The following is a 26,859-nucleotide window of genomic DNA, read 5'->3' on the forward strand; positions in this document are numbered from 1 at the left end:
TGGGACGATGCTCTAACCAATTGAGCTATCTGACCAGGGCCTCTCCAGCGCTCTTTTTTGTTGTCATTAATCTTCACTGGAGGATATTTTTTCCATTGATTTTTTTTTTTTTTTTTTGAGAGTGAGAGGGAGGGAGGGGAGAGACAGAAATGGATCTCACATTGACTGGTTGCCTCCAGCACATGCCCTGACCTGGGCTGGGGATCAAATCTGCAACCTGGGTATGTGCCCTTGACAGGGAATCAAACCCGAGACCCTTTGGTGCACATGCTAACACTCTAATCACTGAGCCACACTGGCCAGGGCTCTCCAGCACTCTTCATTGGTCTCTAGTTAGATGATGAGTTCTTTTTTTCCTGGGCTTTATGACTGTTTCTTTGGGTAATCTCTTTTTGTATTATAGCCGAAGTTTTTATTAAGTAACTTCATTGTATTTAATCAATCACTTAGCTAACAAAATTTATATTTAAACCTAGTAATATATTATTATTTTTCTGTGAAAGAGTACAAATATATTTGAACTCTGAGAAGAAAAGCCTGTTGTTCTTATTATTAGCTTTCCTTAACTTGCTGGAGATTTAGCTTTTGGTGTCACAAAAGGGACTCCTGCAAAATTTGAAGAAGATAATATTATATGCTTTTACTAGAGTAAAAACTTAATTTTAGTATAAGGTAGCCCTTGGGATGACAGGAAAGAATATTGTATTTTTTCTATAGGTCCCAGGGTTTTTCAGAGACAACTTCAGTGTCAGGTAAGGTTCTTGGGACCATTAGAAGGCTTAGTAGCATTCTAGGGCTGTGGGATCAAAGTTTTTTGTGTATTAAGGGCCATACAGGCTAGCTGTGGAGATAAATCATGAACATTTAATGATCAAAACAACAGTAGATAATAACAGATTATACAGGATGCAATAGAATTGAGTCTAATTGCGTAGTACAAACAGATGAGAAAAAGAGAAGAGAGTAATTAATACAGAAAGGGAAGAGGTAGGAATTGAACTGGGCTTTCATTATGGAAAATTTAAACATTCTAAAGCAGCGGGAATAGTAATGTGAGCCTCCATATATAGTTATTAGCTTATGGCTAATCTTCTGTCTTCTCTACTCCTACTACCCACCCACCCTTTCTGATTGTTTTAAAGCAAATCTGTGATATATTATTTAATCCATAAATATTTTAGTATATATCTCTAAGAATATGGACTTTATAAAAACAATACCAACACCATTTGCACATCTAAAACAATTAACAATGATTCCTTAGTATTACATTTCATATTTCCTTGATTGTATTATCATTTTTAAAACAGCCTATATGTTTATAATAGGATCCAAATAAAGTCCATACCTTGTAGTTGGTTAATATATCTTTAAAATCTCTTAATCTAAAAGATTTCCTTCTCTCCCTCCCTCCCTCCCTCTTTTTTTTTTTTTTCCCTCTTTTCTTTCCTCTGCAGTTTATTTGTTGAAGAAACTAGGTCATCTGTTCAGTAGAGTTTTCCACAGATGGATTTGGTGATCAACATCATAGTGATGTCATTTAACATCTTACTTCAAATTGGCAGTTACATCTAGAGACTTAATCAGATTCATATTCAGTATTTTGGCTAGAATACTTTATAGTATATTTCCAGTACGAGGAGATGCGTGACATATAGTAGTCTCTTTTTTATGATGTCAGCAGCCATTGATGATCATTCTCTACGCCTCTTCATTGAACTTCATTAAGGGTTAAAAAATGGTGATATTCAAATTCTATCATTTAAAAAATTTTTTGAAAAAATATATCTTTATTGATTTCAGAAAGAGGAAAGGAGAGGGAGAGAGAGAGAGAAACACCAATGATGAGAGAGTCATTGGGGAATGAGCCCTCAACCCGGGCATGTGCCCTGACCGTGAATCGAACTTTGATCTCCTGGATCCTAGGTCGATGCTCAAGCGCTGAGCCACGCCCGGCCGGGCAAATTCTATAATTTCTTAATTTATTTTAGCTCAAATACTCTTATAAAGAGATACTTCCCCTTGTCACCTATAAATTCCACTTTCAAAATAATGAGTTTGTTCATTAATATCCTGCAAAGGTGATTGGTAAGTTTTCATTATGAACTCTCCAATTTAAGCATATTTATGTGTTTCAACCAATTTTAATTTTATTCTTATTGATGTCTCACTGTCTCATCTTGGCAAATGGGAACCTCCAGTGTCCTTTTGCTGTGATCCTGTTACTCTTTAACAGCTTCTTTGTTTTATAGCTAACATGATGTCCTGAGATCACCTGTTACATTTCCATTCCTGGGCATGTATCAGACATTGCCCCTAAAACCCTAGTTCTTTGATGGGGAAATGATGTTTAGAGACCACAGTTTGGGTGCAAGAGTAATCATTTGCTTAGTGGATTGGTTATTGTTTTTTGCCATTTTCAGTGAACAAGGCTAGGAAATAAGGTGGCTTATTTTAAAAAGAAAGTGTATCACAAGTTCATATCAGTATTTCCAAATAAAAATCAGGACTATAGATTTTTTTATTTAACATTTTCAGTCTTATGAGGTTTGCATTTTTCAAATTATGAAAGTAATATGTGCTCATTGTAAGAAATATAAATAATTCAAAAGAATATAAGGTAAAAGGTGAAGATACTGACCCTACCTCAGAATCACTAGTTAACCACTTAATACAATTAATTCAAGGGCTTCATAGTGGGTATCTTTTATTTGTATATCAATTATAGATACCTGGTTTAGGTAGTTAAAAATTCTCATCTTTTTTGAGGTTAGAGAAAATAAGATGAGAAGTTATATGAAATGGAGATTCTTATACTTTTTTTTTTCAATTCTAAAGCACTTGCTGTTTATTAACTGACCAGATAACAAAAATAACCATGGTAGATACCTTAGTTCATTCTTCTTATAAGCCTGTAGATCTGGTCTTCCTGGTTACCAGCATCTCCACCTTCTACAAAATGGGTGGTCTTTGCTTCATGCCACCTCATGGAGGATATCATTTGAAGGGCCACAGGAAGTTGTTTGCTTCTTTGAAGCGCTTCCCAACAGTATAGATCTCATGAATCAGATCCTCCACGCAGATGATGCCATATTTACCAAGAGATCGAGCAGTCAATGTGTTATCTGTCAGGGCAATTAGTTTTTTGTTGATTTTGTCATAACCACACTTGTAGATCAGTTCATTTACTGACTTCAGGTTTGGGTACCCCTATACAATATATGGTTCCACAATCCTCAGCATGTTAATAGAAGCCTTGTTGAGCTTAACAAAGGTGCCATTGAAGATCTGGCAAAGGCAAAGAAGTTGCAGCACCTTTCGGACCTTTTTTGAGTTGGTATTACATTTACATGGTTCAAAATGCTAAGGATAGAAAAAAGCAGGGTGAAGTTTTCATCTTGCTCCTATAACCCAACCAGTCAGTTCCTCTTTGCTAAAGCAACTAATATCATCCGTTTTTGTGCATCCTATGTACTTATAAGCATAAAATATACATATACATGTAAACATGTATATATTCTTTCCCCCCCTTTTAATAAAATGGTTCTGTTTTGCTCTTTTCACTTAGCAATATAACTTAAAAATACATCAAGTATTTCTTTATTCTTGTTTATCCCTGCAAAATATTATAAAATATCTGTGTATTGTTTATTTTATCACTCTGTGATTAAAGAGCATTTTAATTCTTCCCCCAGTCTTTTGCATTTACAAACAGTGCTGGATGGATAACTTAGTACATGTCATTTTGCACATTTGGAATAATAATTATTAAGATAAATTTCTAAAGGTGTATATTTTTGTAAGTTTTATAGATGTTGTAAAATTGCATTCCAAAAATATACACAGTTTACATTTCTACCAGCAATTGATTCAAGATTTGAGAGGGAAGTTTAGTAATGGTGGATATATACGAAATGATCAATTTGAATTTTTTAAAAATGGATTTTATACAGAGAGAACAACATCAGTTTGTTGTCCCACTTGTTTATGCATTTATTGGTTGATTCTTGTATGTGCCCTAACTGGGGATGGAACCTTGGAGTATGGGGATGATGCTCTAACCAACTGAGCTACCTTGCCAGGGTCAATTTGAAATTTTTTATTCATGTATATTTACAGTGGAGCACTCAGCATTGGATTGCATTTTAGCCTTGTTTATTCAACACGCCATTAATTGATTGCCTATGAAAGAATGTAGTCCTTGCTCTACATGCAAATATAGCAGATTAACTTTATGTAAGCTATAAGGAAGGCTTTCTGGAGTAACAGAGCCTTGAAGGACAAGTTGGGCAGGGGAAATTCTAGATTAGCAGTTCTCAAACTTTTTTAGTTTCTGACTTCTTAACTCTTTCAAAAATTATTACAGACACCAAAGAACTTTTATTTATGTGGGTTATTTTTACTTGATAGAAGAAGCTTGGATTCTCATATCTACATTTGCATTCAGTCTGTTGTAATATGTCATTTTGGTTAAAGTAGATGAAGAAAATCCAGTCTCGCCCGGCCAGGCGTGGCTCAGCGGTTGAGCATCGACCTAGGATCCAGGCGATCGGGATTCGATTCCCGGTCAGGGCACATGCCCAGGTTGCGGGCTCGATCCCTAGTCGGGGGTGTGCAGGAGGCAACCGATCAATGACTCTCTTATCATTGATATTCCTATCTCTCTCCCTCTCTCCTTTCCTCTATCTGAAATCAATAAAGATATATTTAAAAAAAAGAAAAAAGAAAAAAAAAAAGAAAGAAAATCCAGTCTCAGATATATCTAGTTTGGAAAAGAGTATTTTAATATTTCTTTGGGTAATCATGGATATTCTTTGATACTATACCCAAACTCAACAAGTGGTAGTCTTAAAGGTTACAGTGTAGAATCTGAAGCTATATTAATGAAATTTTCTGCTTGGTGATGTTAAAATTTATGTCTAGCTTATACATTGAATAGATCTTTAACCCATGTATGATTTTGAAACATCATGAATTGGGCAATTGAAAAATTTTTGTTCACTGAGTTATGCAGATTTTAGAGATGTTTGACATAGATTATGATACCGCTTTTAAAAAATCACATTCATTAGCACCACCATTTCATCAGGAAAGTCTTCAAGTATTGAGAAGTTGTTAAACTCACTGCAGATGCGCATTTTAAAAATTCTAATTTTAGCTTAAAAGCTTGAATTTTATCTCTGGCAACAAATACTATCATTTGTTCTCTCTCTTTTTTTTTAAATTCTTACCTGAGGATATTTTTTCCATTGCTTTACAGAGAGTAGGGGGGAGAGAGAGAGAGAGAGACATTGATGTGAGAGATGGACATCAATTGGTTGCCTCCCACATGCACCCCTACCTGGGACTGGGGATCAAGCCTGCAACGGAGGCATGTGCCCTTGGCTGGAATCAAACCCGGGACCCTTCAGTCCATGGGCCGACGCTCTAACCACTGAGAAAAACTGGCTAGGGCTATTTGTTTTCTTTGAAGTAACAGGCTCAATTTGTTCATTTTTGTGAAAAGTATTGCCACATACCATAGTTTGCCTGTCAGTTGTTTACCGAAAAAATAATAGTTTTCCATGAAAAAAGCAGATAGTTCAGTTTGCAGCTCAGTTGCTTTTTCTCAAGATAGTTGTATTTCGATATGCAGCAGAATGCTTTATACTTCCCATTTTGTCACCTAGAATATTAAAAAAGACATGTACTCACCCAGCTGTAGTACCTCAGTGGTTGAGCATCAACCCATGGACCAGTAGATCACAGTGCAATTCCTGGTCAGGGCACATGCCCAGGTTGCGGGCTTGATCCCCAGTAGGGGGCATGCAGGAGGCAGCCAATCAATGACTCATCACTGATGTTTTTATCTCTTTCCTCTCCCTTTTTCTCTGAAATCAATTTAAAAAAAAATTTTTTTTTAAATGTACTCAAGGGTGGAAATTTAATAAAATTAATTTTTACTGCTTTATCAAGGACATTCAAAAGTGAAATTTGTCTTTTCTTTTTAAAACTGCAAGTGTTGAGGTGGTGATGCCCCTGCCTTGATTTCTGCTAAGACACTAGAAATTAGACTGACATTGCTTTTGTCACCATGATGAAAAGGGCTGGTAACATCTTAGTGTTATTATGAAAGTAGTTTGACCTCTTAGACCCTAGGACCATACTAGAACTGCTGTTCTAGATAGAGGATGCATTATATATCCAGAGACTGAGTTTAGAAAAAGCCTAGCTTTCTACATTTACTACAACTACATTGTTTTGGAACTCAGGATTTATGGAAAGAGGGTAAAAATGTATTCAGGGGCCAGATCATAAAGGAACTTAAGTGCCTTGCTAAGGAGTGCAGAATTTACCCTAAGAGCAGTGGGGGAGTCTTTGAAGGATTTTAAGAGGGAATGTTGTACCTATACACTACATGTATGGTAGGGGTATGGATGGGTGATACCATCATATTTGTATTTTTCAAAGATCACCCTTATCACAGTGTGTTTTGTGGTAAGGAGGCCAGTGGAAAATAATGAGGTCCTAAACTAAGGCACGTAGTCATGGGGCTACAAAGAGCCAGGCATTACAGACCTGTACAAGGGTTAGAGCAAGTCTTTCCTAAAACAGAACTAAGCCTGGTAGGATCTGTAGGTTGGCTGAACGGGCAGAAGTACAACCAGCTGCATTCCTTGCATCAGTTCATCACATCTTGTCTAGTCAGTTTTCTCTGGACGTAGACTTAAACACCAGAAATGCTCCAGAATCTCTTTTGCAAAAATGACTTCCAATGTAATCAGTATTCTGACTTCTATTACAATAGATTAGTTTTATCTGTTTATGAATGTCTGATTAATAGAATCATATAATATATACTTTTGTGTCTTTTTTCCTCAACATTGTCCTTGAGATTCCTGAATGTAGTTGCATATGGCAATGGTTTGTTCTTTATGGCTATGTATGTCTGATTAATAGAATCATATAATATATACTTTTGTGTCTTTTTTCCTCAACTATGTAATATTCCATTGTGTGACTATACCATAACTTTTCCATTGAGTTGTTTGTCAGTTTTGGACTGTCATGAATAATACTCTTGTGAACATTTTTGTACATGTCTTCATAGATACAAGCACTCACTACTATTGGTTATATACCCAGGAGTGGAATTGCTAGTTCATGGGATAAATGTATGTTTAAGTACTACAGTATTTCAAAGTGGTTGTATGAATTTATTCTCTTGCCAGCAGTGTATGAGAATTCTGGTTGTGCTATATCTTTGACTACATTTAGTACTGTCAGTCCTTTTAATTTTATCTAGTTTGTTGGGAGTGTAGTGATGTCTTCCTGTGGCTTTAATTTGCATTTGCCTGATAACTATTGATGTGGAATATCTTTTCATATGCATATTGGCCTTTTAAGTATCCTCTTTTGTGAAGTGCCTGTTAAACTTTTGCTCATCTTAAAAATTGGGTTGTTTGTCTTTTTCTTATGGATTTGTAGAAACTCTTTGTATATTTTACATATGAGTCCTTTGTAGGATACATATATTTGTACATATCTTCTCCAGATATTTATGTGGGATAGATATAGGGACAAATTGATGAATCTGAGCACTCTGCTGGGATTCTATGGACTGTCTCATCATTGGAGTGTAGCTCTGTACAGTGTTCTTTAGAGATTCCAGTTTGCTTACATGATGGGAATGTACATGTTGATTTTGAGTGACCCATTAATATTTTGAATTAGTCTCAGCTGATTGTGGGCCTTTCTGTTATCTATTGCTGTGAACCAAACTGCCCTAAATCTTAGTGACTTACGACACCGATTACAGTAGTCCACACTTATCCATAGGGGAGGAATATGTTCCAGGATCCCCAGTGGAAGCCTGAAACTGAGGATCATATGGAACTCTATATATACTGTTTTTTTCCGATACAGGGTGTGGCAAAAGTAGGTTTATAGTTCATACGAAAAATAATACAATAATCAATAAATATTACAAGAATAAACTCTGTTTTGTGTACTCACAACTGTAAACCTATTTTTACCCCACCCTGTACATACCTAGGATAAAGTTTAATTTGTAAATTAGGCACAGTAAGAGATTAACACAATAACTAATAATAAAATAGAATAATATGCTGTAATAAAAGTTATGTGAATGTGGTCTCTATCTCTCAAAATATCTTACTGTACTCTACTCACCTTTTTACTTAAAGTAAGTACTTTACAGTTTTTCTTTGGCAAGAGTAGTGATCTGAATTGCCAGCATCAGTACTCTTGCCCTTTGGGCCATTATTAAGTAAACTAAGAGTTACTTGAACCCAAGCATTTTGATGCCTCAGCCATTAATTTGATAATTGATGGCTACTAAATGAGGGTGGGTAGCATCCACCGCATGGATATAGTGGACAAAGGGATGATTCATGTTGTGGGGTGGGGAGATGGAGCTGGACAGTGCAAGATTTTATCATACTACTCAGGATGGCCAAAATTTAAAGCTTATAAATTATTTATTTCTGGAATTTTTCATTTAATATTTTTGGACCATGGTTGACCATGGGTGACTGAAACCGTGGAAGGTGAAATTGCGGATGGTAGGGTGGGAGCAGGGGTCTGCTATATTTGCTTTTGATTACCTAGGCTGGCAATTTGGGCAGGGCTCATCTGGCACAGCTTGCCTCTATTCCATGTAGCATCTGCTGGGTTCACTCATTCTGAGGCTAGTTGGCAGGTTAGCTACGAGCTGGCTCTAAAGGGATAGCCTCATTCCAGCATCATCTAGCATTGGGCTGGAGCTGTCATCCAGGGTGCTATGGCCTCTCCTGCAGGCTCTCTTGGCTTCCTTGCATGGTGCCTAGGTTCCAAGAGTGTGAGAATGGAAGTTCTCTGAAAGCCTAGGCTCAGAAATTGCACAGTGTCATTCATGTCAAATCCTATTGGACAAAGCAAGTTAAGGCCAGCTCAGATTTAAGAGGTGGGGAAATGAACTCCACTTCTTGATTGAAATTACTGCAAATAATTTGTGGCCCTGTTTAATCTACAACAGTGTGCATTGTTCTTTCTTGTCCTATCCTCCCTCCCTCCCTCCCTCCTCCCTCCCTCCCTTCCCTCCTTTTCTTCCTTCCCTCCTTCCTTCCTTCTTTCTTTCTCTCCCTTCCTCCCCAACTTCCCTCCCTCCCTTCCTTTTAAATGAAGTAGATAGTTTGTGTTGGGGGTGGGGTGGTGGGGGTGGTGTTTGTTTTGTTTGTCTTGACTTGTCTTGGAAGTTCACATTACAACAAAGCTTACTTGGTTAGAAGGATGTCTTCTGTGATGGTGTAGCCAAGGACCAGGTATTTTCAGGTCCTGACTTTGCAACTATTTTCCAAATACCATACTAAACCAAACATCTGTTAATGTTGAAGAGATTAATTTCTTCAAGTGATTTCGATCTTTTTGTTTAAATCCTTTTTAATAAAAAAATTGGTAATTGCCAAGAGCAAACACTCTAGTCCTTTTATGGGCTTTGTTCCTAACCCCTCTATGCCTTGGTAGTCACCCAGAGTTACTAACATGGGCCTGAAATGACTACTTTTTTCCCCCTAGGTGCTCAGTGAAGTCAGGAAAGGAAAGGCTTCATAGCAGGAAAAGTTGTGTGGATTGCAGTTATCTTGAACAGACAGCGTTTTTTTATATATGTGAAATAAACAAGAATCTTGTACAGGGTGCAGATGTCACTGACCTGTCAGCCCATCAGGATGAATCAGCTGAAGTCCTAGATGAGGCAACAATGTCAGCACAATGAGCCTCTTGCCCTGAGTTTATTGGTCCTCTCATTAAGGTAGCTGTCATAGCCCTTATTTTACAGCAAAGTCAGAGTCGTTGTTCAAGATTCAGCTGACTTTCAGCATTATTTATTTTGGAGAGGGAAGGTCACTTTCAGTTTAGGAGCAACATTGGAAGTGATATGTGCCTGTTTTTCAGGTTACAGCCATATTGGTGTGCCCAAGTGTTAGAGTTGTTAAGATCTTTAAAACTTGTCTCCAGGTGTAGAGGCTATTCTGTTTCTCCAAGTAGGTTTAATTAATTGTCTTGGGTCTCATCCAAGTAGATTCGTTAACTGTGGTTTCTATTGCCCAAACCAGTGATAATTTTTTTAAATAATCACCCAAGGATATGTTTAGAGAGAGGAAGAGGAGAGAGAGAGAGAAACATACATGTGAGAGAGAAACATTAATCAGTTGTCTCCTGATTGGGGATCAAACCCACAACCTAGGTATGTGCCCTGACCAGAAATTGAACCCGCAATCTTTTGGTGTATGGATGATGCTCCAACCAATTTAGCCACCCATCTAGGGCCCAAACCAGTGATAATTTGATAGGAATAAGAACTCAGAGGTGGTATTTTATTGCAAAAGATGGATGTTGGATGCTAAATGCATCTGATTAGAAGACTAGGACAAAGTATGTGTTTTTCTGGGGACAGGGTCATTATTAAGGCTTTATAGAATGCACCATTAGTCATATAGCTTAACTGAGTCTTTGTATTCCTGTGAAATTATCTTAAAGGCATTTGGAGTGCTTCATAGAACTCTTATAATCCCTGATTCTTTGACAGGGTTTTGCAGCTTGGGTCAGTTTAGCCTAGTTGTTCTGGGCTGTGAGGCACTACTCTGCAATCAATGCTGGTAGCCAGATCTTTGGGAATTGCTACTGCCTGAGAACATTGGATTTGGGCCCCATAGGCCCAGAGAACAGTGTTGCCAGATACAATTGCCATCTTATTTTCTGAGTGCAAATTTTACCTTCAGAGAGAGGAAGGGAGCTTTCGGAGAATACAAGGCAGATTGTTAGAATGAAGAAGAGAACACAGGGGTTTGACAGCTTGGCCATCTTATTGGCTGTACAAATAAGTTTGTAAAAACTTTTAAAAATCTAAAACCTAAGTTAGGTTTTCAAAGGTATTACCTAGTTTTGTAAATGACTCAATTAGAGAACTGTTTTCAGTGCTTCTTATGTGTCAGACACTATTTGGCATTGGAGGTATAGATAATGAACAAAACACACAAGATTTCTGCCCTCAAAGAGCTTGAATTCTTGTTTGAAAAGATAAACTATTTTCAAATAAATAATAAATACAGCGTAATAAGTGCTATGAAGAAAATAGAAGTGGTGATGTGATTGAGAGTAAAGGAAAGGGGATTTTCCTTACTTCAGATTGGGTGGTCAGGGAACACCTCTTTGTAGTGACATATGTACTATTACTTAAGGGGAGGCAGACCCTTCCTTTCCTTGATAGGAGAGGCATATTCTGGACAGAGGAACAACAAATACAAAGGCCTTGTGGGAAGTATGTGATTAGGTTTGTTCAAGAATAGTTAGTGGTCATGTTTTGTAGGACTCTAGACCTTGCTTGGGATGATGGAAAGCCGTTGGTGGGAGGAAGCTTGTTGAGCAAGAAAGCTAAATGATCTGATTTACACTTAATTTTTTTAATTAAAAGTTTTTTATTGATTGATTTGAGAGAGAGAAAAAACGTCGATTTGGTTTTCCATTTATTTATGCATTCATTGGTTGCTTCTTGTATGTGTCTTAATCAGGAATGGAACCTGCAACCTTGGTGTAGCAGGATGATGCTCTAACCATGGACTGATTTATATTTTAAAAAGATCACTCATGCTTCTTTGGGGAAAACAGATAAAAGTGCCCAGAGTGGAAGTGGAGAGATTAGTTAAGAGGGTATTACTCCTGGCCAGGCGTGGTTCAGCGGTTGAGCATCGACCTAGGATCTCAATTCCAGGTCAGGGCACATGCAGGGTTTGCGGGCTCCATCCCCAGTCGGGGGCGTGCAGGAGGCAGGTGTTTCTGTCTCTCTCCCTCTCCCTTCCTGAAATCAATAAAGATATATAGATTTTTTTTTTTTTTTAAAAGAATCTATTGCATTTTAAGAAACTGCAAGCTATATGGGGTTATGGAGAATGGACAGCAGAAAGGAACTTCTATCAGAAAGTATACCACTTTTAATTTTGGTAAGACTACATAGGGCAAGAAAACCATTACAGCAGTAAGTACTAGTGTGTGGTTTGAATGATGTTGCTCTTGATTCTTTGACTCAGAGTTGGGGAGTGAGCTCTTGGTGTGGCAAGGATCTCAGTGTGAACCTACTCTGCCCACTTAAAAATCAGACAAGTCTGGGCATGGTTTGAGGGCCTGTGGGGAAAAGCAACTAGTAATTTCTTTGCATAGAGGAAAACAAGGCATTTATGTCCTGGGGAGGAAATTCACTATGCAAGGCAGTGTTTCAGAACCAAGGTTGGTGGTGAAAAGGGAAGGACCCGTAGCCTCTGGCCATGCTTCCCAACCCTAACCAAACTACCACACTTCTATAATCCCCAAACCCTGAGGTGCAGGGGCTGTAAAGAAACTAGAAGAGCCCAGCCAGTGTTGCTCAGTGGTTGAGCCTCGACCTATGAACCAGGAGGTCAGGGCACATGCCTGGGTTGTGGGCTCCATCCCCAGAAGGGGGTGTGCAGGAAGTACCCAATCAATGAGTCTCTCTCATCATTGCTGTTTCTAGCTCTCTCCCCCTCCCCTTTCCTCTCTCTGAAATCAATAAAAATATATTAAAAAAAAGAAAAACTAGAGCTTTTTCATAGAAATCTTAGTATGATATTGGGAAGACAGCTGTTGGTGATTTGATTGCGGGATAGTGTTATGAAACAAAATGATGAGTTAGGGATACTCCTCACTTCAGCATAGAACACAGTGGGGCTTAGGTATTTTGTGGATTTCCAAGAACACAGACTGGCTTGGACATATTAAGGGTTCTAGTGGTGGCACCCAGCACTTAGGGTTTTTAAAGAGGATTAAGCAACAGCCAACCCTCAGTGCTGTAAGAGCAATAATAATAATAATAAATATTACAGTTGAGGTGGGGAGATATTAAATTATGTGTTTGCAATAATTATTTATACAGTAAACCCTCCATTTTGGGGACCTCAATTTAATGGACTTTGGATTTAATGGACAAAATTTCCAGTCCATAAATGATATGTTAAAATTAACACCCTGTTAATTTTAACATGCTTTTAACCAAGATTTTCTTAAATTAACAGGTTATTTTTTTGTTATTAATTCACTGTTATTTTTAACAAATTTTACCAATAGGCTGTATTTTAGAGAAACACTAGTAATATCGTAAACATAAATAAATATTACATATCTACAAATATAGTCTACATATTTAAATCCACAAGTCACTGCTCATAAACAATGTTTGGCAAATGATTAGCAGGTGATCACACCGTATGGCAAGTGATAATTGGTTCTGTTGTTGCTGGCATGACTTTCTGCAACAGCTTTTTTTTAAAAATATGTTTTTACTGATTTTAGAGAGGGAGAAAGGGAGAGGAATAGAAAGATTTCTGAAACATCAATGTGAGAGAAAAACATCGATTGGCTGCCTCCTGCATGCATGCCCCCTATGGGGGATTGAGCCTGCAACCTGGGCGTGTGCCCTGACCAGGAATCGAACCAGTGACCTCTTGGTTCATGGGTTAATGCTCAACCACTGAGGAACACCAGCCCGGCTCTGCAGCAGTTTTAACATGTGCAGGCTGATGTTCTGACATGCGCTAAGCCACACCCCAGCCATGTGTATTTGTTTACTCTCCGTGACTGGTGAATGCATGCATTTACTAGACCTATTCAGTATAAATTTAAAATTACTGTAATACATACAGAAAACTTTTTTGTGAAATTAAGCTTTTCATACATAATTTAATTACACAAACGTGTCTACCTTAGTAAAAACAGGTAAACTAATTTGTCAATTTTTAAACATATTCATTGAGAAAACCTGCTTAATTATATAACAGACTTTCAGCTTTAACGGACACACCCTCACCCGAATTAATTATATCGAGGTTTTACTGTACTCAAGAAAATTGTGTCTCTGGCCTCTCTACTTTTGCTTCTCACCTACTAAGAGAGATTCAAGATCTGCTAGCCCAGTTTCTGAACTTGTGTAAAAGGATAATGTGTAAAAAAAAACAACTGAAGAATTTCAAGGAATAAGACTGGATGATTAATTTATATTAAAAAGTTGAGAACTGCTTATAAGAAGGGGATCAATAGAGGAGAAAGAGCTAAGTGAGCAGTGAATTGAGCGACGGGGTGGATATAGAGGGTTCAGGGCAGATGTAGAGTTAATAGAAACATTGTGAGGAAAAGGAATTGTGAAAGACAGCCTTTTATTTTCTTTGACAGTCTCAACATACTAAGATTTAAATTGCTTTTAACTTCCCCTTTTTTTTTTTTTTTTGAGGTTAGACTTGTTTCTTATAAGTGATGCCATTCCAGCACTGGACTCATGGAGGCTGAACATTTATTCAGGTAATGAATAGGTAGCATTTACTTTTTACATACTAGACAACAAACTAAGTGTTATACCTGTATTCTTATTTAATCCTCACACAACCTCATGAGATTGGAAGTGTTATTGTACTCATTTAATGAAGTTGAGACTTAGAGACTATATGAAGATTGAGTTCAGCTGAATTAAAACAAAAAGGCTACTGCTATAGTCAAAGTGAGGGACAATGGTAACTTGGGTTAGATGATGTCATTCCTCACCTGTCATAAATATTACGAATATGAAATGGTTATGATTGACTGAACTTCATTCCCATTTCCATAACTATTTCCTACTAGTAAAATACATCATACTGTTTGATTGTCTTTAAAACAGTGGACATACATTTGGGTAAAGAAAATTTCAGCTTAGGGTTTTAACTATAAGGCTTTTCTAACTTTTTAGAAAGTAGATACAGTATTTTGAAATAGTTTAAATTTATTCGAATAAATATCTACAAAAGGTAAAATATCTGTAACTGGGGAATTCTTAAGAGGTGATTAATGTAGATAGTAGGAGTCTTTTTTGTTGATTTCGTCACACTTGAGATACTGTTCGCACACATTTTTAGCTTTTAAGAATCCTATTAGAGTTTCTTATAAGAGCTTTCTTGGTGTATCTAAATGCTTATTTACAGATCACATTAATTGTATTACTTGCCAGAATTGGGAGGGTTCTAGCACTACGACTAAAGATCAGTCAAAAAAGACTGAAATTATAATGTAGATTAATGGAAGTATTTTTAAGTTTAAAAAAATTCAGATGTATCTGCTACTTTGAGTGTTTCTCCATTTTTAATCTTGCCAAGTGTTGTCTCTATAACAAGGTAAAGTAAAACTGCTTTTATTACTACCTTATCAGTTATTGAATGGCCAGCAGGAGTACATTGCCCTAGTTTTCCTTTTCCATCTTTTTTTTTTTTTTTAAAAAAAGCTTAATTGAGCTCTAATTGACATACAGTAAACTGTATATATTAAAAATGTACAATTTTTAAGTTTTGACATGTGTTCACCCATGATACTATCACCACAGTCAAGATAATGAGCATATTTATCAGCCCTACAAATTTCCTTATTCCCATATATAATCTGTCCCTCAACCTCTGTGGTCTCTAGGCAACCACTGATCAACTTTCTGTAACTATAGAATAATTTCCATTGAGTAGAATTTTATATAAATGGAATTGTAAAGTGTATGCTCTCACATTTATTTATTTCTGGTTTGGCTTTTCCCCTCCACTAAGCATAATTATTTTGAGATTCATGAATGCTGTTGCATGTGTCAGTAGTTCATTCCTTTTTATTGCTGAGTAGCAATCTGTTGTATAACTATAACACTGTTTATCCATTCACTTGTTTATGTACATTTGGGTTGTTTTCAGTTTTCAGCAACTACAAATAAAGCTATGCTATGAATATTTGTGTACAAATCTTTGTATGGACATACACTTTTCCCCTCCAAATTAATTTTTTAATTTGAGGTAAAATTCATATAATATACAATCAACAATTTTAAAGTCTACAATTAAGTGGTATTTAATATGTTTACAATGCTATGCAACCATTATCTCTCTAGTTTTACAACTTATCATTGCACAAACCATCCCATATCCATTAAGTAATCACTCACCATTCTCTTCTCCCCTTGGTAATCTTTAATCTACTTTCTGTCTCTGGATTTGCCTAATCTGGATATATCATATAAAAAGGAGTAAGACAATATGTGACCTTTTGTGTCTGGCTTCTTCCATTTAGCATAATGTTTTCAAGGTTCATCCAAATTGTATCATGTATCAGCACTTTGTTCCTTTTTATGGATAATAGTCTATTGTGTGGATACGTTACATTTTGTTTATCCATTCATCAGTTGGTAGACATCTGGATTGTTTCCACTTTTTGGGTACTATGAATAACGCTGCTATGAACATTTATGCACAGGTTTTTGTGTAGACATATGTTTTCATTTCTCTTGGGTATATACCTAGGAGTGTAGTTGCTGTATCATATTGTAACTCTGTTTAACTTTTTGAGGAACTGTCAGACTGCTTCCAAAGTGGCTGTGCTATTTTACATGACCACTACCAATGTATGAGGGTTCGAATTTGTCTGTCCTCATCAAACATCTTATTGTCTGTCTGTCTGTTCTAGCCATCCTAGTGGGTGTGTCATTTCTAAGTAGTATCTCATTATGGTTTTGATGTACATTTCCCTGATGACTATTGATGTTGAGTGTCTTTTCATGTACTGTTTAGCCATTTGTGTATCTGTTATTGAGTACTGTATATTTAAGTCCTTTGCCTTTTAAAAACTGGATAACTTTTTATTATTGAATCATAAGAGTTCTTTATTCTGGATAAAAGTTTCTTATCCAATATATGATTTGCAAATATTTTTTCTCATTTTTTTGAGTTGTCTTTTCACTTCCTTGATGGTATTGTTTACAGGCAAAAGTTTAAAATTTGATGAAATCTACCTATTTTTTCTTTTGTTGTTTATGCTTTTAGTGTGTCTCAGAAGGTTTCACCTAACCCAAAGTCACAGAGATTTATTTCAGAGTTTTCTTTTAAGAGTTTTATCTCTTACATTTAAATCTGTGATTTGAGTTAATTTTTGTGTGTGATATGAGGTATGGCTTGAATTTTATTCTTTAAAGTGTAGGTATCCACTTGTCCTATCACCATCTTTTGAAACCACTGTCCTTGGCCTATTTGATTGTCTTGGCACCCTTGTCGAAAATTAGTTTACCATAAATGTAAGGGTTTATTTTTGGGCATTCATTTCTGTTCTACTACAACACTATTTTGATTACTGTAGCTTTGTGTATATAAGTTGAAATCAGGAAATGTGAGTCTTCCAATTTTATTCTTCTTTTTCAACGTTATGTTGTTTATTCTAGGTCCCTTGCATTCCATGTGAATTTTACACTAGTCTGTCAATTTTTCTGCAAAAAAGCCATCTAGGATTTTGATAGCAATTGCATTGAATCTTTAGATCAGTTTTGGGAGTATTACCGTCTTAGTAACAGTAAGTCTTCCATTCCATGAATATGGGGTATCTTCCCCCTTATTTAGATCTTTAATTTGTCAGTAGTAGTTTGTAATTTTCAGTATACAAGTCTGACACTTTTTTTTTTAACCATACACCGTACACTTCTTTTATTAAATTTATACCTAAGTATTTTATTATTTTTGTTACTGTTGTAAATGAAGTTTTTTTTCTCTTTTTTTTTTTTTTTTATATGTATCTTTATTGATTTCAGAGAGGAAGGGAGGGGGAGAGAGAGAGAGAGAAACATCAGTGATGAGTCATTATTGATTGGCTACCTCCTGCTCACCTCCAACTGGAGATCGAGCCCGTAACCCATGCATATGCCCTGACCGGGAATTGAACCGCCATCTCCTGGATCTTAGGTCAATGCTCAACCACTGAGCCACGTCTGGGCGAGCTAAATGAAGCTTTTTCTTAATTTAATATTTGGACTGTTCATTGCTTGTGTATAGAAATACAGTCAATTTTTGTATATTGATCTTGTATCTTTCAACCTTGCTGAACTTATTTATTAGTTTTTAATGGGTTCCCTAGGATTTTCTAGATATGGTTTTGCAGTGGCAAAACTGTACATCCTTGTCTCGTTACTAATCTTAGGGTGAATGTACTCAGTCTTTCACCATTAAGTATGATGTTATTTACTGGGTTTTGTAGATTCCCTTTATGAAGTTGAGTTATTTCCTTAGTGATTGCCCTGGAGATTACAGTTAACATGTTAATTTATAACAACGTAGTTCAGTTAATATTAACTCAATTACAGTAGTATACATAACAATTACAATAGTATACAAAACATTGTATTTGTATAGCTCTGTTCCCTCTCCCCTCTTTTGTGCTGTTATTATCATATAAATTTCATCTTTATACATGTGTGCCCATCAACACAGATTTATAATTTTAGCTTTATGCAGTTGTCTTTTAAATCAGAAGGAAACAGAGTTACAAACAAAAAGTACATTTATACTGTCTTTTACACTTACCTATGTAGTTACATTTACCAGTACTTTTTATTTCTTTGTTTGGATTTGAGTTACTACCTAGTGTCCTTTTATTTTAGTCTGAGTGACTATAGTATTTCTTATAGTCTAGGTCTGCTAGCAATAAGTTTTCTCATTTTTATGTGGGAATGTCGTAATTTCTCCTTTTAAAAAAATATTTTTTAAATTTTCAAATTCTCATCTGAGGATATGTTCCTTTCTTACTGATTTTTAGAAGGTGGGGGAAGGAGACAGAGAGACAGAGAGAGAGAAACTGATATGAGAGAGAAACATCGATCGGTTGCCTCCCCTATGTGCCCCGATCTGGGATCGAACCCACAACCCAGGCATGTGCCCTCACCAAAAATTCAACCCACAACCCTCTGGTGCATGGGATGATGCTCCAACCAAGTGAACCACCCAGCTAGGGCTCCTTTGGTTTTAAAGGATATTTTTACTGGGTATAGAATTTTTGGTTGACAGTCTTTTTCTTTTAGCACTTTGAATATATCTTCCTTCTGCCTTCTGGCCTCCATGGTTTCTGAGGAGCTTCTTGGATTTGCAGATTTAGTATTTTTAATCAAATTTGAGAAATTTTGGCCATTATTTTAGTAAATATTCTTTTTTCCCTTTTTCCTCCTCTTATGGGACTCTCATAATGAATTTGTTGATATACTTGATGGTGCCCCACAGGTCTCTGAGGCTTTAATAATTTTTCTTTATTTTTTCCTTTTGTTCCACAGACTGGATAGTCTTAATTGACCTAGCTTCAAGCGTGTTGATTCTTTCTTCTGTCTGCTCGGATATTGTATCACACCCCTCTACTGATGTTTTTCATTTCCCTTATTATTTTTCCAACTCCAAAATTTCTATTTGGTTCCTTTTTATAATTTCTATCTATTAATATTCTTTTTTTTGGTGACACATTATTCTGATACTTTTCCTTTAATTCTTTAGTTATGGTTTCCTTTCCTTTTTCCTTTTTTGATCTTATTTAAGGTGCCTGATTTAAAGTAATAAGTCCAATGTCTGGGATTCCTGAGTGAGTTTCTATTGATTGCCATTTTTCCTGTAACAGGCCATATATTATGCTTCAAGATAGCATTATACTACTTTATGTGTAGTGTAACAACTTTACAATAATATACTTGTTTCTTCCATCCTGATCCTTGCCCTGTTCTAGTCATACATTTTACTTGTATATATAAATTGTATAATATATTTTAAGTTATTCTTACTTTGAATAGTTGATCATTTAAACCAATATATTTAAATAATGAGCAAAAAAAAGTTTTTATATTTACCCAATTGTTATCATTTCTGGTGCTCTTCATTTCTTTGTATAGACCCATATTTCTATTTGTTATATTCATTAAGCCTGAAGGACTAGTACAGGTCTGCTGCTGATGCATTCTTTCAGTTTTTGTATGTCTGAAAAATCTTTATTTTGCCTTTATTTTTGAAAGATATTTTCCAAGTATAGAATTCTTGGATGATAGTTTTTCATTCAGTCTTTTAAGATATTACTCCATTGTCTGTTTGTTAATCCTTACCCAAGGGTATTTTTTCCATTGCTTTTCAGAGAGAGAGTAGAAGGTGTGGGGGGGACATCGATGTGAGAGAGGTACATTGATTGGTTGCCTCCCTCACATACCCTGACAGGGACCAGGGATTGAACCTGCAATCCAGGAACGATGCTCTAACCACTGAGCCAAACTGGCCACTGACCTGCTGTTTATCCCTTCCAATGTATTCTTTATTTCTACTCTGTCATTCTTAGTGTCCTTCATAGTTTCCATATCTTTTCTCATACTGTTGAGCATCCTTAAAATCATTATTCCGAAGTCTGTATCTGATAGATTGCTTATCTCCATTTCATTTAGCTCTTCTTCTGGATAATTCTCTTGTTCTTCATTTGGGACTTGTGGGGGTTTTTTTGTCTTCTCATTTTGGCTGCCTGTTTGGGTTTGTTTCTATGTATTAGGGAGATCTGCTAGGACTCCCAGTCTTTTTGGAGGGTCTCTGGTGCACGCCATTGTCAGACACTGTTTGTGACTGGCCTTGAGTACCCTACTTGGAGCTATCGGCAACCCACAGCTTGTGGCTCCCTGTGCTGGGGCTGGGTGCATTTTGAAAGGACCAAGATGTGCACCAAGGTCTGCTTTTCTAGCCCCAGGTCCAGAAGCAGAACAGGCAAAGACTCAAAGCACCCAGAGGTCTGCCTCTGCCTGCAGGCTGATTTTTCTGCTTAATGAGCCTTAAGCGGTAGACCACAGCAAAATGTAAACTCCACAGGGTGGCACAAGAGGTTTTCCAACAGGGTGGGGCAATTGCTTCATCCCCCTCCCCCAGGCAAAAGCTGCCTGGATGGTAAAGATCTGCCTGAGAAATATGCCCTCTACAGTATGGGGAAATGACTCAGCACAGGAATCCAGATGGCCACCCTCCGAGCTCTATCCCCGGAGCCAGCATCCCCAGATTTTTCTCACACAGCTCTAGTCCACTCTGCCCTCCCTCTTCTGGAGCCCAAAGCGAGTGGCTGCATGTGAAATTTTGTGTGTTGGCCCTTTAAGAGGGTACCTGCATTACTGGTTGTCTCTCCCTGGCAGACAGAAACCCTGCTGCTTTTCACAGTCAGTTGTTACTTGGGTACCTTTCTCAGTTCTGGTGCTCTGGGCTGGGGAACCCAGCTTGGGGTTTAGACTCTAGAGTTCTCAGTAGGAATCCCCCACAGCTGAGATATCCCTAGGGAGCTTCAGCTGGTGCCTGTGGGAGCCCAGCCAGCCCTCTCTCACCTCCGTACTTCCTACCAGTCTCTGTGTGGTCTCCACTTTACATACTTGGATATAAGGGTTCTCTCCAGCTAGTCTTCAGTTGGTTATTCAGGATCGTTTTTCTATATTTTAGTTGTATTCCAGTTTGGTCCTGGGAGAGTGTCAGTGTAGCTTCAATCTGCCACCATCTTGGAATCTCTCATGCTATAGCTTTCTTTTTGCAATACCTGCAGTTCTGATAAAGCATACATCTGTGTTAGTAATATTACTGTGATTTGGGGTTCACACTATGTCCCTGGCACTGTTCTAAGCCCTTTATATATATATTATCTCATTTAATCTTACCACAGCCTTCCAGAAAAAGAACTACTATTATTCCATTTTATAGATGAGGAAACAGGTTTAGAGAGATTAAGTAACTTTTCTCAAGTCCTCCAGCTGGTAAATATGGAATCTAGGTCTGTTTCTTCACTTCTCTATTTGGCTAAATACTATTTGTCCATCCCTAATTTTCCTCCTTCTGGAAGCCCTTTTTCTGGTATGATTTAGATACCTGCTCCCTCTATTCCCATTTAACCTTTGAGCAGCTGTAGTTATATTATACATTATAATTTACTTGTTTGTCTCCTGCACCATTGATGTTCCTGGTAGGTGCAGAGAGAGAACTTCATTCTACTTGCACACAAGTATTAGATTGCATCCCAGAATATTTGTCTCTAAGAGGAAAATGCATATTGATGTCACTCTGGGCCTACTTATTCTGTTCATTCTATACAAGCAGATCCCTCAGTCTTGGAGCCATAAAATAAATAATAGTATTTCTATATTCTTCCAAGTTTTAAAACTAGTGAACTCACTCTTGCTGTTTACTTTAGAGAAGATTAAATAACTACAAAAATAATAGCTGACATTTAAATGGCTTTCCATGTGTCTAAGCATTTTACCTGTATATTAACTCATTTAACCTTTACATCCCCATGAGATAGTTAGAATTATGTTTCTTTTACAGATAAGAAAGGCACTAAAAGATTAAGTCACTTTTCCAAGATCACACAGCTTATGAGTGCCAAGCTGGAAATCAAATATCTAAAATCTATACTGTACAGAATACTGATCTTCTTACTCAGGATACCATAATTATATCCTTTGCTAGGGTAAAGGTGAGTTAGGATTAGGGAGAATCATATGGTACAACTCTGGTGTGGTGATCTTTTTTTTTTTTTAAATATATCTTTATTGATTTCAGAGAGAGGAAGGGAGAGGGGGAGAGAGAGAGAGAGAGAGAAACATCAATGATGAGAGTCATTGATTGGCTGCCTCCTGCAGGCCCCCGACTGGGGATCAAGCCTGCAACCCAGGCATGTGCCCTTACCAGGAATCGAACCCTGATTGTCTGGATCCTAGGTCGACGCTCAACCGCTGAGCCACGCCTGGCCGGGCTGGTGTGGTGATCTTATAGAAAAAGATGATTTAGTGTAGATTTTGTAAAAATTGAATTTATTGTTTTTTAAAATGTGTTTTCTTCATAAAACAACATATTTTGGTATAAATGAAAGGATCTTTCATGTTATCTTTATTACAAAATCATTATCACAGTTCTGAGCTTCCAGCTCATTTATTTCCCACATCCCAGTGATAACAGCAACAAAAAGTGCCATATTTTAGTTTATATTTAGGAGATCGATAATCATTTTTCTTCTCCTAGCAAGTTACATTGGTTAACTTCAATTGCCTTTATTAGAGAGATACAACTGAACTTTATCTTTTTAGTGGGATTTATTTGCCCATACCTCCTTTTTGCCCCTACAATCCCTTGAGCATTGCAGTGAATGTTAATTTTGAGAATGCTAATTAGCTTTAGTAATTATAGCTTTGTATATTTAGTCTAGAATAGAATATATTGGAGCTTTGTTGGCTTTTGTGTCTTTTTTTTTGTAAGGGGCTTTGAATTTTGTTCAGGGAGGAGTTACATTAATATACGTAAGTCCAATCATAGAATTTAAGGTACTGGGAGTTTATTTTGCCAGTGCCCAATAACATCATACTTATCTTTTGCTGATAGTATCTTGAGGTCACCAAGAGTAGTATTTCTTTAAGATGAATGCCTTATGTTTAGGTGTGTTTCAGAATCAAACCAATATGGAGGATGCAATTTTATTAAAATAAACTTTAAAATAAGTACCCAGGCTAGTTTGGGGATTTATGTGATACAAAAAGCACGTATGCAACGTGTCCCTCTTGTTGACAGACTTTTCATTCTCAGTTATGCAGAATGTGCTGCTGAACTTTTTTCCAGCCATTGTTCTCTCTATCTGAGACTGTCATGTATAATGTTGTCAAGGTTGTTTCAATTTGTTTCAGAATAGATTTGATTCCAAATTTCTTACTTCTGCCACAATATTCTAACCTTTAGTTTGGAACTGAGCATTCATCAGAGAGGTAAATATGTTAAGGAAATTTGAGAACCAAAATATATTTTTGAGAGTATGATGGGATGTAGGTTATAGTTTGTAGACTCGCTTTGAGTTCTTAGGAGTTGATGGGATTGACCTATACAAGCAAGACTCAAGGGGTTAGGGATAAAAGCATGAGAGACATGTAGGAAAGATCCTTTTTGTAACCTGCTATTTTGGATTTCTTTTTACTACATTCCATCATATTTGGCACTTAAAACAAGTGCTTTAGGACAATTTAGTTAATTGAATTTTCCTCTCTGGTAGGATTATGTGTAAAATTACTGAGTATTATTAGTATCCCTGTGCAGGTAGGTAACGAAGTGAAGTTGAAGAAAGCAGAAATGTCCTCATGTTAAAGATATATTCTAATGTTTTCATTAATTTCATTTTTAAGGAAACTGTTCTGAAATTAGAAGAAGCAGCTAAGTGAAGTAACCATATATAAATAATTCATTTTCTGGTTATGCCAGGCTTGTTTTCATATTATATTGATGTTGGGGTATCAGATAACCACTCTACTTGCTTTTTGTAGTTAACAGTTTATTAACAAATACTTATTTGTTATGCAAGAAACTGAGAGTAAGGGATATGACAATGAAGAGAAAGGATAAATCCCTGCTTTTATAGAACTTACATTTTTTCCAGTTTTATTGAGATATAATTGACATATAGTTCTGTATAAGTTTAAGGTGTACTACATATTGACTTGACACACTTATATTGTGAAATGATTACCACAATAAATTTAGGTAACATTTATCTTTTTTGTAAGCTAGAAAAAGTAGAGCTCAGCCACCATGGCTCAGTGGTTGAGGATCGATCTATGATCCAGGAGATTGCAGTTCAATTCCTGGTCAGGGCACATGCCTGGGTTGCAGGATCGACCCCCAGTAGGGAGCAAGCAGGAGGCAGCTGATCAGTGACTCTCTCATCATTGATGTTTCTGTCTTTCTCCCTTCCTCTTTTTGAAATCAGTAAAGATATATTTTAGCCCGACCAGGCATGGCTCAGCTGTTGAGCATCGACCTAGGACCCAGGAGATCGTGCTTCAATTCCCGGTCAGGGCACATGCCCGGGGTTGTGGGCTCGATCTCCATTCGGGGGTGTGCAGGAGCCATCCAATCAATGATGACTCTCTCATCATTGATGTTTCTATCTCTTCCTCTCCCTTCCTTTCTCTGAAATCAATAAAGATATATTTTAAAAATAAAAAGATATATTTAAAAAAAGAAAAGTAGAGCTTACATTTTAGTAAGAGAAATTATTGTAAGAAAAATAATACCACTAGACCTCCATGTAGTCAATGACAGAAATCCCTATAATGAGACCCATAAATAGCTGTTTTGGTTGTGGTTTCTCTGAATTGCCTCTACTTTTTTGCCCTTATGGTCCTTTTTTTCCCCATACTTGGGAGAGGAGTGATGGCAGAGGAGTGATGGCAGAGCCAATAATAATAGTTTTAGTTGGTCACATATTTGCTGTGCATCAGGCACCTGCAGAATTCTTATTGATTTTTAAAATTCATTTTATTGTTAAGAGTATTACAGATGTCCCCCATTTCCCCTCCTTTGCTCCCCTCTACTCATTCCCCCCACCAGGCCTTCACCTGTCTGTTATATGTGTCCACAGGCCGTGCATATATGCTTATAAGTTCTTTGATTAATCTCTTTCCTCCCGCTTTCTCTCTGAGATCTGTCAGTCTGTTTCATGCTTCCATGTCTGTGGTCCTATCTTGTTCATCAATTTATTTTGTTCCTTAGATTTCACATATAAGTGATATCATGCGATATTTGTCTTTCTCTGACTGGCTTATTTCGCTTAGCATAATTTTCTCCAGGTTCATGCATACTCTCTCAAAGGGTAAGAGATCCTTCTTTTTTACAGCTGCATAGTGTTCGATTGTGTAAATGTTCCACAGCTTTTTTATCCACTCATCTATTGATGGGCACTTGGGCTGTTTCCAGTTCTTAGCTATTGTAATAATGCTGCTGTGAACATAGGGGTGTATATATTCTTCCTGATTAGTGTTTCTGGCTGCTTAGGATATATTCCTAGAAGTGGGATCACTGGCTCAAATGGCAGTTCCATTTTAAATTTTTTGAGAAGCCTCCATACTGGTTTCCATAATGGCTGCACCAGTCTACATTCCCACCAGCAGTGTACTAGGGTGCCCTTTTCTCCACATCCTCGCCAGCACTTATAGTTTGTTGATTTGTTGATAGTAGCCATTTTGACAGGTGTGAGGTGATACCTCATTGTGGTTTAAATTTGCATCTCTCTGATGATTAGCAACATTGAGCATTATTTCATATGTCTGTTGGCCATCCATATATCCTCTCTGGAGAAGTATCTATTCAGGTCCTTTGCCCATTTTTAAAAATTGGATTGTCTTCCTCTTGTTGAGTTGCATGAGTTCTTTGTATATTTTGGAAATCCTTTATCAAATGTATCATTGGCAAATAGCAAATACATTCTCCCATACCGTGGGTTCCCTCCCTGCAAAATTATTTTGAAAATTATTTCATTGCATTAAAATCCTATGAAGGAGGTTTTAGGTAGCTTATTTTACAGGTCAGTAAAGTGAGACTTACAGAGATGATTACTAATCTGAGATCACGCAGCTGGTATGTGATAGGGCTAGGTAGGCCTGCTCCTAATAATTTTTAGTCTCAAGGCAAGGACAATGAATGGAAGGGAGCACATATTCCATATGTCTAAATATTTAAGTTATAAATCAAGATTTTTAAAAACTTAGAAAAATTTTTCTCCTCCTACATGGACAGGTGTATTTTCATAAAGATCTAGAGGCCAGAATTCTTGGACTCCTCAAACTTCTGAGATAGTATGGGATAGTGCAGGAAGACCCACTAAGTCTAGTCTCCCTCTACACCCCTTTCATCATCTGTTCCTTGTTCACCATTCAGACCATGGAATATGTATAATAGTGGGTATTGTCTATGGGAGGACAGAGTTTGAGAAGAGATCCCCTGAAGGCCCTAGAAATGGGCTTGGGACTACATGAGTAGGGAATTCTGGGCTCCAACATATAGTTGGGGGTGGTAGAATCAGGGGCTTTAGGTAGGTATGTCCCCTTGGTCCCATGAACATCTTGCCCTGAGGGGATAGGTAAGTTAGAAGGGGGTCAGAGTGGATCTCTAAAGTGTGAGACCCAAAAAATGGTTCATTTACCACAACCAAGGGTGGTACTAGTGCCAGAATTCTAACCCAAGTCCATCTGACCAT

The 26,859-nt window shown here is 37.1% G+C and overlaps 1 protein-coding gene across 26 annotated transcripts in view; it reads left to right on the forward strand.

The window, feature by feature from the left end:
* R3HDM2 (R3H domain containing 2) overlaps window positions 1–26,859 on the forward strand; it is a 142,974-nt gene that overhangs the window by 23,799 nt on the left and 92,316 nt on the right. For 18 of the 26 annotated variants that reach the window (XM_081130294.1, XM_081130278.1, XM_081130272.1 and 15 more), the window contains exon 2: window positions 14,281–14,343. The exons of 3 other annotated variants lie outside the window; for them this stretch is intronic. The gene's annotated coding sequence lies outside the window, so the exon portion shown is untranslated. Of the gene's footprint in view, window positions 1–14,275; window positions 14,344–26,859 lie in introns of all 26 variants that reach the window. 5 more of the 26 variants (XM_081130285.1, XM_081130276.1, XM_081130282.1 and 2 more) reach the window with 1 other exon arrangement.

Source organism: Miniopterus schreibersii (genome assembly GCF_964146895.1).
Source record: "Miniopterus schreibersii genome assembly, chromosome: 2".
NCBI classification, from domain to species: Eukaryota; Metazoa; Chordata; class Mammalia; order Chiroptera; family Miniopteridae; genus Miniopterus; species Miniopterus schreibersii.